This window comes from Xiphophorus maculatus, chromosome 13, assembly GCF_002775205.1.
Source record: "Xiphophorus maculatus strain JP 163 A chromosome 13, X_maculatus-5.0-male, whole genome shotgun sequence".
NCBI lineage: Eukaryota > Metazoa > Chordata > Actinopteri > Cyprinodontiformes > Poeciliidae > Xiphophorus > Xiphophorus maculatus.
The window spans coordinates 27,475,536-27,482,295 of NC_036455.1; the positions used below are offsets into that span (position 1 = coordinate 27,475,536).

The 6,760-nt window shown below is 38.3% G+C and overlaps 1 long non-coding RNA gene across 1 annotated transcript; it reads right to left on the reverse strand.

Annotated features, from left to right (window-relative positions):
- Positions 1 to 6,106: 6,106 nt before the first annotated feature.
- LOC111610641 lies at positions 6,107 to 6,371 on the reverse strand. Its single transcript, XR_002753741.1, has 2 exons — positions 6,271 to 6,371; positions 6,107 to 6,181 (listed from the first exon to the last, which is right to left on the reverse strand). It is a non-coding gene; the product is annotated as an uncharacterized LOC111610641 (long non-coding RNA).
- Positions 6,372 to 6,760: the final 389 nt, after the last annotated feature.

Consider the following 6,760-nt stretch of genomic DNA (forward strand, 5'->3'; position numbering starts at 1 on the left):
TGTGTGTGTGTGTGTGTGTGTGTGTGTGTGTGTGTGTGTGTGTGTGTGTGTGTGTAGCTTTTCTATCCCTATCAACATCAGAGGAAAACCACACACAGGCATGTCGTTGCATCCTCATTTATTCATACTCACTTGTTGCAGTGGAGCTCTTGGCGTTGAGTGGGAAGGTAAATGGCAGCCTGTGACATTTGCCTCTACAGCCATGCCAAGCCTTGATTTTGCATATTAGGGGATTAAGAGGTTTGAGTACAGCATCCCTGGGAGTGATGAGTCACAGTTTGTTTGATAAGTCAGATGCTGTTTGGTGATGTTGACTGTAGAGCAGCAGAGGATGTGCTCATTGCTTTACTGGGAAAAACTCGGTTCTTAATGGATAAACTTGACAAACTTTGTTAATATTACCTTTAATGGGTCAAAACCAGCAAATGGGATTTACAATAACCAAATTTACAAAAACCAAACAAGATAATGAGAATTAAAAAAAGCCAGTCTGAATAAATGTGTCTTCGACTGCTTCTTAGAGGAATCAGCAGAATGAAGAAAGCAAAAGAACGAACGATGAACAAAGAGCAAACACACTTCTTCTCCGCTTTGTTGGATGTTTTTGATGAAACTGTTATCAGGACAAGATTTACTTTAAACCCCAAAGAGTTTAATATCTTCCATTTCTACTGTACTGAACAATAATCACATATCTAGTGACTTCACTAACAGGCATTGGAGCCTAATCTACTGACCAAACTCTCTCTAGTGAAATCATTTTTGATAATCAATGGGACCTGTTTGAATTTGTTGATTTAGTCCAGGTTTTCTGATTGTTTCTAGAACACTGGCGTTTCCTCAATGAAATTCATAAAAATAAGTCCAGAAAAGGGGCCCAAAAAAATGAACTAAGAACATCAAACAAAACTGACCTCTATCAATGAACACATTTGTGTACAATGAAGAAACCAGTGGAACTCATTCAAGCAAACAAATTATAATTACACCTTAAATGTTAAACCTGAAACATCATATAAGGCACCAGTGTTTGAAATCCTCAGAATTTAGAGATATCTGGCAGCTGGTTCCCTGCTTTGATGGATTCCTCCACTTCCTGGTGTTGCATCACAAAACGTCTCCTCCCCTAAACTGTTCCCAGCCTTGTTCTCGAAACTTCCAAGGCCGTCATCCAGTCCAACAGCATGCAGGTGTGGCCAAACCCATCAAACATTGCTATCACTTTGCCATATTGGCATTTACCTGAAATTATGTTTTATTTGAAAGACCTCACTACGTCTTGCTGGATCCTTTGTCCTAAAGATTCAGACAAAAGGCTCGTTTATTAGGTAACAGAAGCCCATGGCTGTCTGCTGAGTACAAAATAATCTTCAATCTAATCTCATTAACTGAGTAACCATGTCTGGCGTTTCATCTCTGAGTCATGTGACATAATCCTCTACTTAAGCAGGCATTACAATATAAGCCTATTTCACATTCTACAGCTTCCCATCGTGGGGAGTCGCTGTCTTATGACTCTTTAAAAGATGACAAATTATCCAGCACAGTGCTTCAATTATCTGTCATCATCACTTTCCCTCACTGTTGGAGTCCTTCCATTAAAGCCGGTTGGCAGGAAAACACAGCAATTTTGTTCTCTGTACAATCTTTGCAAATGAATCACATTTTAATATACACATTTTTTAAAGCCTAAACTGAGGGGAGCTGCTGCAGCAGCTAACTTGTCAAGTAAGAACACATAATTCTAGTGCAACTATAATTTATTGCAAGAAAATGAAAATTTCTAGATGGAGAATTAAACATTATGTCAGAATATATTGTACAAAATTTGGAACAAATAGTTTGATTGATAACCCCAACCAGAGAAGACTTTATGTATTTTGAAGTTTATTTTTTCCCTTTGTAAGTTTATGCACAAAGTGTCTTGATTGTAAATAGTTGATATTTGAGCATTTGCTCAAAATATGAACTGCTGGTGTTTTTTGTTTGCTGCTGAGCCGTTGGGTGTGTCCTCCCAGAGGACAGGTGTAGAGCACTGCTGGTGAATTCCTTTTATGAATTTCAAAACTCAAACTTCCTGTTGAGGACAGAACAGTGAGAAAAGAGACTTTTTTTTTTTTTTTACTATAGACGGCACTGGAATTGAACTGGTCCACTTCAGAACCAGTGGAGCACAGTGGAGAGAATCGATGCTGGTAGAGAAAAATGTTCATGGTTCTGTTTTTGTTTGATTGTTTATTTGCTTGTATGCTGAATATTCCTTATGTTGAAGTCATACATAGCATGTTGATTTTTTTAATAACAGAAAATATCCTAGTTTTCTTTGAGGAAGTTTCTTATTTAATGTTTGCTGTTGGTCATTTTTGAGCCATTTATGTACATCTACATAAATATGTCTGTATCTGGGATAAAGTTTTCACTAAGAAGTCTTTTTCTATTCTTTATGGAAAGAAAAAAATAGAGAAGTTTGTTTAAGGCTAAGCAGATCATACCAGATCCAGACAGATCTTCTATTCCACAGAACTCTACTTACAAAACTGATTTTCCTGATCAGTGATCAATCGACATATTATATGAATTCTCATAAATCCGACCAGTGAAATCTGTGAAAGAGATTTTCAAATTGTCGATGTGAGAGCATCAACTTATTAATGTTAAAAGTCTTCCTATATTTCCAATGTGTTGCTTTTTAAATCCTGCTGTTATCAAATTTTTCCCACAATAAAGCTTCTGCTTTTTCTTGACCAGTTACCATGGTGAATCAGGGTATCTGAGCTTCATCGTTGATGGCTTTTTATTTTGTCATTTCTCACAAGGACACACTCACAAGCCACACACACACACTCCCCCAGTGCTGAACATACTCAGAGCTGATTGAGTCTCCTCAGATAAACAGTACTGGAACAGAAATCTGTATTTTCTCATCTTGTGTTTTTCATCCAGTTTAAAATAAATCTCAGAAGTCATTAAGCCCGATCTTTTTATGTGCAACATCCCAGGGAAACGGCCATGGTAATACGCTAAGCGTCGCCGTCTGGTTTCACAGGTTTGCTCAGCAGGGGAACAGAAAGACGACGACCGTCTGTTTTTCTATCGGAGGCGCTGATAAAGAGGCTGCAGTCACATTAACACACATTGTGTTCTGTAATGGGAGATGGATTAGAATAGCAAGATGAAAACACATTAAATATATTACTTTGCCACTGATGTTAGAAACTGGACTGCTGATGGAGCACGGTCTTATCAATCTTACAGAACTGAATGCAAAATTTTTTGCTAAAATGGTTTTTGTCATATTTAGTCATAGATAAGTAATGGATAACCAGTTCAGAACAATTGTCATCATTACTGGGCCTCCTGGACATGAGTCCAAACTTTAAAGTGCTTTGCAAAAGTATTCACACCCACTTTATGTTATTCCCCTAAACTTTAATGTATTCTGTCTCGATGTTATTTGATGGATAAAGTGAAAATCTGAAAATCGAATGGCTGCTTCACCATCTCTCCTCTCAGGAGAAAAAGCATCTCTTGACAAGGCTATATACATTGTAAACCCAGTCGCTCCGTTAGCTGGAAGACCAATCACAATGCTCATCTGTAATCTTGTTTTATCAGAGAAAAGTACCTTTAGATAAATCAGGCCTATACAGAAGTGTCTTCTCATGGGGACTGTAAGAGAAGCAGGTACAAAAATGGAGCCTTAGTGTCTTGCAGGAAAGTGTTGATATCCTTTGAGATTTTCCACATTTTCTCACATTAGAATCACAAATGTTAAGGTATTTTACTGGAATTGTAATAGACAAGCAAAACTTTGAAGTGGAAGAAAAATTAGAAGTGTTTTTTCTATTTTTTACTACTGAAATCTGGTAAATTCATTTGTACTAGAAATTCATACTGACTCCCTGTAGCTCGGAGAACAGACTTTAAAATACTTCTGTTAGTTTATAAATCAGTCTTAGCACTAAAATACATTAAAGATCTGCTGTTGTTGTATCAGCCTTCCAGAACTCTCAGGTCTTCTGGTTCTGCTCTGCATCAGAACCAGAACCAGAACCAAACATTGGAAAGCAGTATTCAGCTTCTATGCACCACAAATCTGGAACAAACTTCCAGAAAACTGCAAAAATAAATTCTACAACCCAACTGTTTAGTGTTTGATTAACAATGCCTGGAACATTGATTAATATACTTGATGTATATTTGCTTGATGGATTTTGTTTGGTTTTGAGAGAAAGTCTGTTAAAAAGAAAAACAAACTCTAGAGACTGCAGAGCAGGTTCACCTGCAGCAGGACAGCTGCAATGCAATAGTTTGTGTGATAGCACCTTCTGTTAAAATGCTATTTAATACAGATGCACGCCACCTTTTTCACATTTTTACAGGTTAAACAACTCTGATTTAAGTTTTAGAGCAAACATTTGCTGCATGTCGTCAGCTTGAGGCAGAAAGCAGAGGGAGCCTTACATAAAGATAAAATGCTACATGAACAGCGCAGATTCACCATGGCAGCCGCATCCCTGAGAAGACGTGATTGTGGACTCAGGTGGTTGTTGGATTTTTCATTTCTCCTTTATTTGTTAACCGCTCTGATTGAAGCTGCTAAAGGATCCTTAGATTAAATCAGAAGAATGGATGTGGTGTTGTGTTGGTGTGACACTCCAATCTACTAAATTTACAACAACAGGCAAAAAATGGATGCAGAGCAGCAGTCTGGAATAACTGTAGGGAGAGAAACTGCACCAACTCCACCTAGCGGTCACCGCAGGTACTCCTCTGTAGTCCAGTAGAGCAACAAATGGACACATCAACACTCCTGGACTGGACTATTAGCTGTGGGCTTCCTCCACTTTTATAAACCAAAAACTCTATCATTTTTCAGACTCAAATTTCCTGAGAACTCTTTATAGCCCAGATTCGGTATGAATAATTTTTTGTTTGTTTGTTTTAAAAAAGAGAAATGTATTAGTTCATAACACATCAGGCACCATGTCATAAGCTCAAACACAATACAATTACAGATGCATATCTTTTTCAAATAAGAGAGTGTTAAAAAAGAGGTAATTTAACGTTAACTTTGGACAAAATGTTTGGCTCTTTCCTCTTTGCGGCGTGCTCTAAAGTGAAAACAACAACAAAGCGTGTTGACGTCACAGATCACAGAGTTTAATCTCATACAAAGCAATCAACAACAAAGCTGCAGAGGAACAGAGATATGCATTTTTCTCATAAAAATAAAGACAGACAAGGGGAAGACAGACAAACACAAAACAAAGACAAAACAAAAAGCAAAGACGTCTTTGGAGAGAGAGCCAATGCAAAAAGGCAAAATGGTGGCCGCTCTCTGCATTTTCTCTCCCGACACTAAATCTTATACTAAAGAGGTGTTTCTCTATTTAATTTATGCATTCTAGGCGTTCCTCTTGTTGACCAACTGGAAACTCCCTTAAGCACTCAGAGAAACTCGGAAACTCCCCCTGATCTACGCAAAGATCAAAGGACCATCTGCCTTCTACCGAGACAAAGAAGCGGATCGCTGGCCCTGACCCCCCGTGGCTCCCACGGTCATTCTGAGTACAGAACGATCCTGAGATAAGACCTCACAGATACCTGAGAAATCTAAAGTTTCTGTCTCCCAAGGAAAATGCTAATTTTATGGCTTCGCCTCACAGCGGGGAGACTCCATTGAGTGATCTGCATTTTGGCCCCTGTTTGTCTGAATGCCTGCTCATGTGGCTCAATCCCAAATGCTCGACACAAAACTGTTCCAAATAAGAGTGTTCCATATACCTTTTAAGATTAACTGTATCAAGCACTAAAAATAATCATTTTTCCTTAACAAGAGTAAATAATTTAAGTCACATTAACACAAAATAACATTTTGTATTAAGCTCCAAAAATGTATATATGGCTCCTACAGTGGATATGAGGTGATTTCCGACATTATCCATTATTAGTCGATATCGTGAGTTAAAATTTTCACGAAAATAAAATGTTTGTGTTTTGTGGCGCATCTGTATCTTATTTTGAAGGGACATGTAAACGTTAGTGTAACCGGATCCCTTCTGCATTGTGCTGGTTATTAGATGTTAGTCAGGCCGTGACTCTGTTTGGCTTTCAAAGATTTATTCTGACGAAAATATCCAACAGAAAAACAATAGTTACAAGCTGCCCGCTCCAAGTCCTACACAAACAAAAATACATAACAGAAATCAACTTAATAAATCTACAAATAAACTGGAAGTATTTAGATAGAAAGTAAATAGGACACACCTCTCCCGCAGGACAACATGACAAAAGGGGAGGGCCTAAGGGACGCAAACATTTTAAAGACAAAACCATAGAAGAAGAAATAAAAAGCAGGGGCTACTGTTCTTAAAGTAACACATTCAAAACAATGACAGCTTTTCGGTCAGGTAGAGAGCAATACAAACAACAACGAAAAAAAGACATTTTGTGTAATTATAACAACAACCAGGTTACATTAGCATAGTGAAGGCGCTGGCCTTAGGGCAGCGGTCACCACGGGATGACTGGAGTTGTAAGTCTTAAGTCTGGTTCACACCATTTAAGGATTGTAGGCCGATTTTCCAAACTTCTGTGACCACGCAGGACACGAGCCGACGCAACGTTTCCACGTTTTTTGTCGAGGACTCCACTTTCAGACGACACAGATTCATTCACAGAGAAGGTGAGCAACACCTCGTCACACCAACAAATGTTAAGAGTTTTAACACCAAGTGAGTTTTAACTTAGTGCATTT